Source organism: Anabrus simplex, chromosome 1 (assembly GCF_040414725.1).
Source record: "Anabrus simplex isolate iqAnaSimp1 chromosome 1, ASM4041472v1, whole genome shotgun sequence".
NCBI lineage: Eukaryota > Metazoa > Arthropoda > Insecta > Orthoptera > Tettigoniidae > Anabrus > Anabrus simplex.
The window spans coordinates 824,441,779-824,455,865 of record NC_090265.1 but is presented as its reverse complement, the minus strand read 5'-3'; the positions used below and the strand labels follow the sequence as shown (position 1 = coordinate 824,455,865).

Below are 14,087 nucleotides of genomic sequence, written 5' to 3'. Positions count from 1 at the left end.
GATGAAAGGTCTCCGAACGCACAGCAGGAAGGCTAGTAAGGCATTTTATTTTTGTTGTGTTTAACTGTGCTATACTTAGTATTATTTACGGTAGTGTTAACTTTGATTCTACAGTATGTACAATAATTGGTTTAGTGTAAGGCCTCATAACTACGCCAATAAAGACATCTATCTATCTATCTATCTATCTATCTATCTATCTAAGTTCATGCATCCTGAGGGCAGGAACTCATTTCGACCCAGCTTAAATATTATTTGAGAAAGAGCTACACGAAGTTTAGAATGACACATGTGATGGAAGTATTTGACAAGGCAATGAAGGCTAACACAACGGTATTTTATTATTATTATTATTATTATTATTATTATTATTATTATTATTATTATTTCATCGGTCTAGAAAGCTAAGAATAACGACGGAGATGATTCGTCGTGCTGACCACATGACATCTCATAATCTGCAGTCCTTCGGGCTTGGTAGGCCAAGGCCCCTCAGGGCTGTAGTGCCATGGGGTTAGGTTATTAGTTCATCCAGGGATGAACGTGAAGTGGCATGTGGTGCGTTGTACCATTCATTTCTGCATATTTAGTGTAATAGGCCTGCTAGAGTCTTTTACAGCTGATGGGGTGTTTGTAGAGCACTTGAACGCGTACTTTTCTATCACATTTCACTGCTTCATATGAGAGCTGAAAATATAGTAGTAGCAACGTAGTCCAGACACTCGCAGGAGATTGGGCTTGCGCAAATGGGATATGGGAGCGGTCAGGTGGCACTGTCAGTGTGTAGTGGGCATTTGACGGGCATCCAGCTGGGAGTGTTTTTGCTGTGTGGCGTTGAAGTGAAGAGTGTCGATTTCACCGCTCTCAAGCATGTTTTAAAAAGTGATCAGCGTTCGTGGATTAAAATCGAGGTTTTCCGTGGCAAAAATACATCAGAATGTTATCGAGGATTACGTTAAGCCTGCGGAGAGAATGCATTACCCGTAAAGGACCGTTGTACCATGGGTCAAGGCGTTTGGGGCGGGTCGGAATGAGACTGCGGTCGGCCGTCCATTTCTCAAGATCAGATTGCCATCGTGAGTGGTCTTGTTTCCACATCAGCTCACTGACGTACAGAAATGGCGCCGGTATGCCTGGCTGACATCCTCCTGGGCAGATACCGCTACGAAAGAGACGCATTTCTGCAGCGTATTGTCGCCATTGATGAGACGTGGGCATTAAAACGTCAATCGAATGAATGGCGTCATCCCGGTTCGTCACGTCCACAGAAATGTGGACAGGAAACCAGAGTCGGGTGAAGCTTATGTTGATTGTGGCATACAACTACGAGGGTGTTATTCTTACGCATGCTGTGCCAAAAGGACAAACCATTAACAGTGTCTACCATTACCGATTTCTGCAGCAACATCTGCGTCCAGACATGCGGCCCAAACGTCAACGTTTATTGCGAGACGGTCGCCCTATCACTTCACATGACAATGTGCGTCGTCATGTCACAAACAGTATCAAGCTCTTACTGCAAAGGTGGAACATCCTCCGCACTCACCAGATATGAGTCCTGTGACTTCGGCCTGTTTCGGAAGTTGAGGGAACTCCTCCGAGGCCGCTGATTTTCTGACGTGGCATCTCTACTCCGCGCAGTAGGGCACTCCGCCTCTATCATCAACAGAGAACGCCTTGTTAACGCTCCCCAACAGTTTCCCGGCATTTGGCGAAAGGTAATAGACTTTGCGGGAGACTGCAGTGAGGAAATGTAATGCAATTGTACTTATTAGTTCATTAAATATTGCGTTCTATCAATATTGCCACAACTGTATTCACAGTCCTCATGTCACTCCAGTTGGAGTGATTGTACGATTAGTTTATGATCAAGAGATTTAATGCATTTTCTTAATTCACGCACCTAAACGTTAGCCATGTAGTGTTAGAATAGCCTTGTATGTGTGTAAATTATTTCCCACGGAGCGAATTAGCCATGCGATTAGGGTCACTCAGCTGTGAGCTTGCATTCTGGAGATAGTGGGTTCGAACACCACTGCGGCAGCCGCGAAGGTAGTTTTCCGTGGTTTCCAATTTTTACACCAGGCAAAATGCTGGGGCTCAACATTAATTAAGGCCACGAACGTTTACTTCCCACTCCCAGCCCTTTCATATCCCATGGTCGTCATAAGACCTACCTGTGTCTGCGCGACGTAAAAAAGCAAATTGTAAAAAATAAATTAAGAAACCCAAAACGAACCACGTGGTTCCAATGACCTCAGGAATACCTGAGATAAGTTGAAGGTTTTATTATTATTATTATTATTATTATTATTATTATTATTATTATTATTATTATTATTATTATTATTATTATTCTGTCATCATCATCATCATCTGTTTACCCTCCAGGTTCGGTTTTTCCCTCGGACTTTGCGAGGGATCCCACCTCTACCGCCTCAAGGGCAGTGTCCTGGAGCTTCAGACTCTTGGTCGGGGATACAACTGGGGAGTATGACCAGTACCTCGCCCAGGCGGCCTCACCTGCTAGGCTGAACAGGGGCCTTGTGGAGGGATGGGAAGATTGGAAGGGATAGACAAGGAAGCGGGAAGGAAGCGGCCGTGGCCTTAAGTTAGGTACCATCCCGGCATTCGCCTGGAGGAGAAGTGGGAAACCACGGAAAACCACTTCCAGGATGGTTGAGGTGGGAATCGAACCCACCTCTACTCAGTTGACCTCCCGAGGCTGAGTGGACCCCGTTCCAGCCCTCGTACCACTTTTCAAATTTCGGGGGTGGCAGCTAATCACGCTAACCACTACACCACAGAGGCGGACATTATTATTCTGTATCCAATTTTAATTAACTTTTCTGTATCACAATGCAAGGTGGAGGAGTTGAGACATATATTTGATTAATATTTACCCTTGAGGCGGATGGAATGAGGACGGCGCTAATGAGCTGCTAAGAGAACGGAGCAAATATTTATTCAGGATGGTAGCAAGTTAGTGATGCGAAAGCCTGTGTAAGCAGGGCCCTCTTGGCTAATGGCTTGCCCAAGTGCCCGTCATATTGAAGTTATCGGTAAACTTACAAGATTAATAAGACAAACAATATCACTGAGCATCCGCCGTGACGCAATTCTTGACGCATCCTTCATGAAGAAATAGAAGGAGAATGTCTTTACGATAACGTTTGTCTGATTCAGGAATGTTATTGTTGTCGCAAGCCAGATAGAGAGTTTGGATGAGTGCATTTAAATTCACTACGATTTTGGAGGCATCTATATATAAAAATAGCTGACGTACCCGTGCTTCGCTACGGAATTCTACGTTGTATAGAGAATTCTAGGTTAAGTAGTGTACACGTAGTGAGTAAGATTATATTAAATTGCATAGCTCTTAACAGTCTTAAGTTGTTTTGTACGTCACACCAACACAGATACGTCTTAGGGCTAGGGCTAGGAGTGGGAAGGAAGCGGCCGTGGCCTTAAATAAGGTACGGCCCCAGCATTTACCTGGTGTGAAAATGGGAAACCACGGAAAACCATCTTCAGGGCTGCCGACAGTGGGGTTCGAACCCCTTACCTCCCGAATACTGGATACTGGCCGCACGTAAGCGACTACAGCTATCGAGCTCGGTATACAACTCTTAACATTACCCCAGAAACGCTATGGGGAAGTCACCATACGTCCTTTCTCATGTGAAAACTGGGTTAGAGAATTTTCATTATAATGGCAGATACCCACTCTCCACCTGCCTTTTTTACATCCTTAGTGGTTTTCCCAAATTAAATCAACAATGGTCATTACAGTGACGTCATTAGGAATGTCGTGATTAAAAGCAATATACTCGATCAAAAGAAAAACCACACATTTTTTCACTTATAACGAACAGTACTATGCTGCCGATCTAACAGTCTAAAGTTTCAGAGCTGGAATGACCTGGCCGCAGACAGCCGTGAACTCTCCTCTGCCATTATTTCGTGAAGTCTGCGCACTGCCCATTCCAATCAGCGCATCGGAGTAGGGATCGAATAACTGGAATACTATGATGAACCAGTGTATTACGTACCAGTAGTATAAGAACATTTTTGAACCAGAGGAATGGCATGCTAAAGAAGAAAGTTATCTAACTACCCGCCATTTCTCACCAATGTTCAGGCAGGCTGTTATACTAGGTACGCAGCAGTACTGCTTTTATCGGAAATGAGTGTCAGCAGAAGAGACAAAGAACATCACAACAAACATTAGTCAATGCAATGTTATTGTTGATTAGTTTTATGAGCTCTGATATTATAGGCCTTCACATTTGGTTTTCTTCCGACTCTGAAATACCACTCTTGTCATAGTCGGTACGGTTAAATTGAATAAAACATAAATGACCTGAAATTGTATTCTCTGTAACTTTTATTATGTAGTACTTTGTGATAGGTCCAAATTTTAGGCACCTTCCCCTAAACTTTCATCCGGGGTGAATAAAATCATTTATAACCTTGACTGTAGTTTCTTGTTCCCCGACTCTACGTACCGATTTTCATTAAATTCTGTTTAGCCATTTTTGCGTGCCTCGGCGTTGATATGGACTTAGCAACAAAATACTCATTCATGAATATCTCTGTTATCATAGCCGGTACGGTAAAAATGTCGAAGACATAAATGGTCGAAAATTGAATTCTGTATACATTTAGTTTTGTAAAATTTATCGATAGGATCACTAATAACATAACTATTTGAGAATTAAATTTCAGGCCTTCCTCTAAACTACCATTTCAGTCAGCGTGAATAAAGTTATTTATAGCCTAGATTGTAGCGGCTCATTCCTCGACTTTACATACCGACTTCCATTAATTATATTCAGCCATTTTCTCGTGATGTGCATACATACATACATACATACATACATACATACATACATACATACATACATACATACATACATACATACATACATACATACATACTGTACCAGTAAAAGAGCCCGACTTTAAGATTTATTTTCAACGTAAGCATGGAATAGTTCTCAGGGCTTCAATTGCTGCTAGTAAATTATCCATATTTATGGCAATTTTAATACCTCAAAATATGACACTTAGAAATTTTCAATCATAAATTGAAATATCACTGACTTTAAAAGTTCAAAAGCACTCAGTTCAGCATATATCAACACATGGAAAATCAACCATATGACACGAACACACAAAACACAAATTGTTTGCCACGTCTAGGGCATAAGTTTCACTTTGTGAAAAGAAACACCACGTCCAGGGTGTTGTGATTGTCTATTACTTGATAGCACTGTTAACCTAGCTATCGGGCCCCAACGTGTAGGGTGCCACGTATATTACCCTCCTCTCTGTACCAGCAAAATAACCCGAATTTAAGATTTATTTTCAACGTAAGCATGGAATAGTTCTCAGAGCTAAACTGGATGAATATTAGCTAGGGCTTGGTACAGGAGGCAGGGTCCTATCTACAAGAAAAGTTTGAATCTGATTTGATAAGAGTTTATTCATGTAATGCATATTAAATTGCACATCACCTCATGGTAGACAGGGGTCGTCTTCCACATTGTCCTTTAAATGGCCCGGGTCTCCAGCTCACCAGGCCGCACCGGCTGGAACACGTTCCAGAAGATGCCCAAGTACTCCGTCAAGATGCGGACGGACCATCCAGGTTGGTTGCATGGAATACGCCTCAAATTCCCGATGCTCGGGATGACCTCCGCTGGTTCCTGACGATGTTGAGGGTAATCACATTACCCAAGTACAATGAGGTTGATGCCCACAAAACTCCGAAAATGTGTTCTTCGTCACTCGCAAAATTTATAAGTCAAAGTTCATGAAAACCTTGAATAATTAGTTTTCTCACCACTAGTAAAATCACTAGTCAATGTTCATAAAGACTTTCAAGAATTCACTCTTTAACATTCATGGAAATGACAAGTCCATGTTCATGAAGACTTTCAATAATGTTATAGAGTTCATCACTCGTGAATATTACAAGTCTTTGAATAATCACTGGGGAAAATTTAGAGTCCATCACTGGTAAATATTACAAGTCCCATTTATAAAGACTTAGAAGAATTCAGAGTTCCTCAACACTCGTAAATATTACAAGTCCCATTTATAAAGACTTAGAAGAAATCGTTCCTCACACTCGTAAATATTACAAGTCCCATTTATAAAGACTTAGAAGAATTCGTTCCTCAACTCTCGTAAATATTACAAGTCCCATTTATAAAGACTTAGAAGAATTCGTTCCTCAACTCTCGTAAATATTACAAGTCCCATTTACAAAGACTTAGAAGAATTCAGAGTACCTCAGCACTCGTAAATAAAGACTTCGAGGAAATTCAGAGTTCCTCAGTGAGACTATAACCACACGAAGATAGCCTCCGACGATTATGGCAGCGAGTAGAGCCACGCTGACTACTCGACTGTGACTGACTGACTGACTGACTGAGATATCAGGCTATATATGCCGTGAAGCTGGTTATCTCCTGAATCCATCGACGGATTTTCTTGAAATTCAAGCATTGCGACTTTTATTTGATTCCCTTTAAAATGACATGTTGCTCAAGTCGCTACCATATTTATTATAGGAGTTTTAAATTTTTTCTCCGTCGAATGTTCGGGAAGGTGTGACGCTTGAATCTAGAACATACGAGTTCAGACCAGCTGCACGTGGCATGACAGGCGGGTGATCTAACTAGCCCCTGCAGCTACGTCACACATACAGCTGTCCTCAGCTTGCTCGCTCGTCCCGCTGAATGTAAAAAAACCAGGCTTGCACGGAGTAATACGCGTGATGATTAAATACAATTAATTCTAAAAAAATATGCATGTACAGGTCGTAACCGGTACAATACATAGGAACATATATACGTACGTACGGACAGAAAGAGATGACGGAAAGTTAAAAAGTGTATTTCCTCGTTACTGTGGACACGACCTATATAGAAATACCATTATTTTAAAATTCTGAGCAATGTACAGACACAACTGATTTTTTCCTATATACAGCACAGTAGATAAGAGGTTTCTCTGTTCATTGCTCAGAATTTAAAAAGAATGGTATATCTGTACCGGTCATGCCCACATGAAACACACAGCTCCCGGGAGATGCTAGGTTCGAATCCCACTGTCGGCAGCCCTGAAGATGGTTTTCCGTGGTTTCCCATTTTTTTCTATGGGCTTTACGTCGCACCGACACAGATAGGTCTAATGGCGACGATGGGATAGGAAAGGCCTAGGAGTTGGAAGGAAGCGGCCGTGGCCTTAATTAAGGTACAGCCCCAGCATTTGCCTGGTGTGAAAATGGGAAACCACGGAAAACCATTTTCAGGGCTGCCGATAGTGGGATTCGTATCTCCCGGATGCAAGCTCACAGCCGCGCGCCTCTACACGCACGGCCAACTCGCCCGTTTTTCCCATTTTTACACCAGGCAAATGCTGAGGCTGTACCTTAATTAAGGCCACGGCAGCTTCCTTCCTGTTCCTAGGCCTTTCATGTCCCATCGTCGCCATAAGACCTATCTGTGTCGGTGCGACGTAAAGCAACTAGCAAAGAAATGAAACACACAGCTGATGCATCAGGACTGATACAGTAATTTGTTAATGTGTGTATTTGAATGTGTGTATTTTTGTACTGTATGAACATGGTTGCTTGTCGCCTGTTTTCTTTTAAGGTTATGAAAACACGACGTTTAGCTACAGAAGCTACATAGTAGCGGCATAGATTTCGGTATTATTCTGCTTCATAATTGTTCATACGAGAGTTGAGCATGGCAAGCCCATATGACGATAAATACCTTTTATTTTGTACTTCATTACTTATGGCAACCTTTAAAATAATAATTTCTTAGCACACGGTGATTACAAAGCAAGTTTTGAGCATTTCATGCAAACGCCGTAGTGAACAGATTTATTTATGTATGTCCTCACAGGAAAAAAGAGTACCATATCTATGAAGGAGTAATTTACACCTTCCCAGGCTTCGCTATCTGATAACGTGCGCTCGTAACAGCTATTTCTCATGCACGCAGAGCTGTCATTCAGCTCGTGACCTTGACATGTTTGATATGCGGTTTTCTTAGAGCCAAATAAATTTCGGTGGTCCGATGTTGGCAGACAGATAAGGACTTTGGCTTGTCAAGGCGACTCCTGTCCAACCAGATGGCCTGGTGGTATTGGACTGCTTCGTGGTAAGGATTACGGCGTCCTCAACCACATTGCTTGGCTTTCGTGACCGGGTTCGCTGCTTTTCGTATCACACAGTTTTTCAGTTGGTTTCACGAGGCTGAGTGAATCTCGTTCCTGCCAACAGTCTAAGATTGATATTCTTGGACTGGCTGAAAATTAAACCCTGAGACTCTAAATAAGACGTAAGCACACAGCCACTAAGCTTCCGTACAGGTAATTTGAATACAGAAGGAAATTACCAGTAATTATCACTATTTTATTAGGGATGCTAATATTGTTATATTTGGGGACATTATAGATAAGTGTCATCATGACTGGCCTCAATTCTAATCCCGATCATTGGATGTAAGATTCTTGAAATGAAAAATATGTCCATGTCGTTTGGATTCTACGTAAGACCGCAGGCTATGATCAAGGTATCGACACTCATGTATACCTATAATCTTGCTAGTTAATTATTAAATTATCATTAGTATATTATTATTATTATTAACTTAGCAGTTCTTATCTATATTCTATATACGATATAATTTTCTCCATGTCATTGAATTGGCACAAAAATTTCATTGTAAACAACTATTTTAATGATGAAAAGAACTGTTTTATGTAAAAACAAACCAAACCCGATGACGCAACAGCCCCAAAGGGCCATGGCCTATCTAGCGACCGCTGCTCAGTCCGAATGCCTGCAGATTACGAGGTGTCGTGTGGTCAGCACGACGAATCCTTTCGGCTGTTATTCTTGGCTTTCTAGACCGCGGCCGCTATCTCACCTTCAGATAGCTTCTCAATTGTCCGACTCGTTGGCTGAATGGTCAGCGTACTGGCCTTCGGTTCAGAGGGTCCCGGGTTCGATTCCCGGCCGGGTCGGGGATTTTAATCGCTTCTGATTAATTCTTCTGGCTCGGGGACTGGGTGTAGATGTCCATCCCAACACTCTCCTCATCATATTCAGACAACATACTACACTACCAACCACCACAGAAACACGCAATAGTGCTTACATCCCTCCATAGAGGGTTGGCGTCAGGAAGGGCATCCGGCCGTAAAACAGGGCCAAATCCACATGTGCGACGCAGTTCGCACCCGCGACCCCACAGGTGTGGGAAAAAGCGGCAGGAAAAGAAAGAAGAAGATAGCTTCTCAATTGTAATAACGTAGGCTTAGTGGACCACGAACCAGCCCTCAGATCCAGGTAAAAATCCCTGATCAGGCTGGGAATCGAAACCGGGACAGGCACGCTACGCCTACACAGCGGGGCCACCACTGTTTATACGTAAACCTTATTCAAACGATTTTTTCTTTCGGTTACATTTTTATTTTAATTGTATAATTTACCTAATTATAGGATTACCACTAGGACAAAGTATACTTAATTTTTTCAATACAAAACCTACTGCAGCCTTTTGTCGGTTAATTCAGTGGGTGCACTACCAACAATGTGTAACAGGTTATAAAAATGCTATGTAATAAATCATATGAACATGGAATATGGAATGTCTTTCACATAGAGTACAAAAAGGAATTAAGAAGCAAAAAGTACGCACACGATACTATTGACTGTATGAATGGTTTCTGAAAATGAATATTGAACTGCGGATGATAGCTACCCCTATGTTTGAAAACGGTTGTTTCAATTTTGTTATTCATAATAATTATTTATAATTTTAATGCGTTAGATAAAACGAACTGTGGGAAACTTTACGGCAATAAATAAATAAATAAATAAATAAATAAATAAATAAATAAATAAATAAATAAATAAATAAATAAATAAATAAATAAATAAACAATATTTTCCCCGAAAACTAAAAGTAAGAGCACAGTTTCTTACAATATGGTCGTGATATCCTGAGGCTGTGAATTCGGACTGGTTCAACTACTTGTCGGTAGATGGCAACGCGCTCTCATCACCGGAAGCTGCAGACGTGGGGTAAATAACGATGCTGTCTTGACCACGACCGGCCGAGGAGGAAGTAGCTCCAGCAGGGCGCCTTATATCACCTGAGTGCAAAGGTACGGCGCTCCTTGTAAGTCCAAGATGATTTATATACAACCATTCTTGGCCTAGTACCGCATTCCTTCCATAATATATAAGTACTCTGTGTTTGACTCTGTGGCTTAGTGGTCCCAGAACGGTAATCAAATGAATCAATGAAAATCAATAATCAGCGATTTTTTTACAATCTGCTTTACGTTGCACCGACACAGATAGGTCTTATGGAGACGATAGGATAGGAAAGGGCTAGGAGTGGGAAGGAAGTGACCGTGGCCTTAGATAGGTACAGTCTGGTGTTAAAATGGGAAACCACGGCAAAACATCTTCAGGGCTGCTGACTGTTGGATTCGAACCCACTATGTCCCGAATGCAAGCTGATAGCGCGGCCAATTGGTCAGACAGTGATGTTTATTAGAGGCTGCTGCCCAGGTGGCAGATTCCCTATCAATTGCTTACCTAGATTTTTCTTAAATAATTTGAAAGAAATTCGAAATTTATCGAACAATTCTCTTGATATATACTTAGAATTTGTTTTACGTCGCACCGACACAGATAGGTCTTATGGCGACGATGGGGTAGGAATGGCCTAGGAATGGGAAGGAAGCTGCCGTGACTTCATTAAGGTACAGCCCCAGCATTTGCCTGGTGTGAAAATGGGAAACCACGGAAACCATTTTGAGGGCTGCCGAGAGCGGGGTTCGAACCCTCTATCTTCCAGATGCAAGGTCACAGCTGTGCGCACGACAAACTCGCCCGGTCCTCGATATATTATTTCAATTGCTAATTCATCTTCTTATGACTGAATACTTGCCCCAGCTTGAATACTTACTTCATCTTTCCAACCTTTAAAATACCCACTCCAGGTTATTCAGCAAATTCAACAAAAATATACACGAACCGACTTCATTTACATATACATCAATAACTGAGGCACGTATTTTCAGCAACAAAACAAACCCTAGATTGGTAAGTTAGGTAGTAAAATGAGCAAATGAAATATGAGAAAACTTTTCTTTCACACTTTTACAGACCTGGAACCGACAGTATATAGCCTATATCGAGATTTTTAGTGAAATATCAGCATATGATTACAAATGTCGTGCTTTAAAATTTGATGAAATAAAAATTGCTATATTATATCAAATTTCCGCCTCTGCGGTGTAGTGGTTAGTGTGATTAGCTGCCACCCACGAAGGTCCGGATTCGATTCCCGACTCTGCCACGAAATTTGAAAAGTGGTACGAGGGCTGGAACGGAGTCCGGTCAGCCTCAGGAGGTCAAGTGAGTATATGGGCTTCGATTCTTGCCTCATCCATCCTCGAAACGGTTTTCCGTGGTTTCCCACTTCTTCTTCGTCAGGCAAATGGTACCTAAATTAAGGCTACGGTCGCTTCCTTCTGTCTTCCTTGTCTATCCCTCCCAATCTTCCCACTCCCACAAGGCCCCTGTTCATCGTAGTAGGCGAGACAGCCTGAATGAATTACTGGTTCTACTCCCCAGTTGTATCCCCGACCAAATGGCTTACGCTCCAGGACACTGCTCTTGAGCGGTGGGATCCCTCGCCGAGTGCGAGGCAGAAACCAACCCTGGAAGTTAAACTGATGAAATAATAATAATAATAATAATAATAATAATAATAATAATAATAATAATAATAATAATAATAATAATAATAATATAAAAATCTTTTGGAAACAATTCTGTCTTCCATATGTCCGTATGAATAATTAACGGTAGATATTAGTGTTTCGCCAATTCTAAGAGAGCACAACAGCAATTAACAAACACCCTAATTTCGATTGTGTTTTGCTCAATTTGTGTATCTCAGATCAGACGCAGGTAAACTTTAGGTACACCTTAGTTGTCAGTGTCGTGGCATTCAGTCATCTAGGATCTGGGTTCAATTCACTGCCAGTTCGAGGGATTTTAATTTTAAACCGTCGAGGATGTGGTGCTGTCCTCAACATTCTTACAACACATGGACCACACAAAACTCCATCCTCCACAAACGCAGTTGTACAAGCACGGTGGACACCCACCCATGTCGGAGGGCCTACTTTACGAGTGGTACACTAGGCCAGTAACCGGCGCAGGAAATTATTATTATTATTATTATTATTATTATTATTATTATTATTATTATTATTATCATCTCATAAATGTAATTCCAGGGGGTCCGCTGCCTGTAATGTCATTTATGTCGCCAAATTTTAATATATTTCTTCGTCTCAGGTCAATTCAGGATCGTATCAGTACGTTTTAGCTTTCGTGTCTGTTTGTTTGCTTGTCTGTTTGTCTGTCTGTTCGTTCCACCATCACGGGTAAACGGTTGAATAGATCTTTCGCATTTATTCTACTCGTCCAGGAGCATGTTCCGATATGTATGATCATTTAAAAGTCACTGAATAGACTGGGGGCTTTACGGGAAGACCAGAAGAGGATTTTTAAAAAATTTCTGTTACGATATTGGTTATATCTCGACCAAACTTCATATCTAGAGCCTATTCATTCAGGAGCAGGCTTCGATATGCACATCATTTAAAAATCACTGAACAGACTGGGAGTTTATCGGAAGACTAAAAGAGGATTATTTTTCAATTTTCTCTTACATTACTGTTTATATGTAAACTCTGTAGACTATATGTGAAACGCCCCTTCATTTTAAAATTTGGAATCTACTCACTCAGGATTGTGTTGAAAAATGAAAACCTACAACCTGTTTTCCAGTCTTTGACCGGGTCAGGGATGTAATGAATGATCATATATATATAGGCTATTAGTACAATGGGTTCGCCACTTCCAAAGTGATACATTAATGACTGATAGATGCTATGAAATGAGAATGGAGAGTGTTGCTGAAATGAAAGATGACAGGGAAAACCGGAGTACACGGAGAAAAACCTGTCCCGCCTCTGCTTTGTCCAGTACAAATCTCACATGGAGTGACCGGGATTTGAACCACGGTATCCAACGGTGAGAGGCCGACGCGCTGCCGTCTGAGGATTGTGTTATCAGGTGCATATTATGTCATGTTAATCACTTGGAGTTGGTATTTATAAGAAGATTATTCTCAAATATTTTCATTAACATTATCAACGCACTGGATATAGCAAATGTTCAAGAATGTGTAATTTCCGTTCCTTTATGCAATGCACGAACTAGGCCTATGTATTTATCGTACGACGGATAATAACAGAGATGATTACCAAAAAGGTGGAGTTTTAGTAAAAGTCAGGTGGGACATGCCATGCATGTCACTTCAAGGTGGGTAATGGGAAAAAACTAAAGAGCCATTTTACTCTTTCCGATAGGGAAGAAGTTAAGGGAGGTATCTTCAACGTCAGAGCGCCACGGCATTGGTCCGAGATACAAAACGCAATCTGAGAACCATGGAGAATTTCGCACGACTTCGTACCAGGACCGAGCTCGATAGCTGCAGTCGCTTAAGTGCGGCCAGTATCCAGTAATCGGGAGATGGTGGGTTCGAGCCCCACTGTCGGCAGCCCTGAAGATGGTTTACCGTGGTTTCCCATTTTCACACCAGGCAAATGCCGGGGCTGTACCTTCATTAAGGCCACGGCCGCTTCCTTCCACTTCCTAGGCCTTTCCTATCCCATCGTCGCTAAAAGACCTATCTGTGTCGGCGCGAAGTAAAACAAATAGCAAATTTCGTACCAGGAACTGTGCCGTACAATAAATTCCGAAATCGTCCCTATTCTTTCCCGAATTTATTCAGCTTCATCATATTTCATGGTACTGCCAAGCGCTTTCGTAGGAAAATATCATTTTAACATGACGCATTCAACGTGTCAGTAGAGCCATGTTTATTCGCATAAATTACTGAAGGAAACATGCAATCCACTGAAAATTCCTGTGCGAAGAAAGGGCATTATTATTATTATTATTA

The 14,087-nt window shown here is 41.7% G+C and overlaps 1 protein-coding gene across 1 annotated transcript in view; it reads right to left on the bottom strand.

The window, feature by feature from the left end:
- Window positions 1–14,087, bottom strand: part of LOC136873862 (calpain-9) — a 1,061,895-nt gene that overhangs the window by 157,608 nt on the left and 890,200 nt on the right. The window lies entirely within an intron of this gene.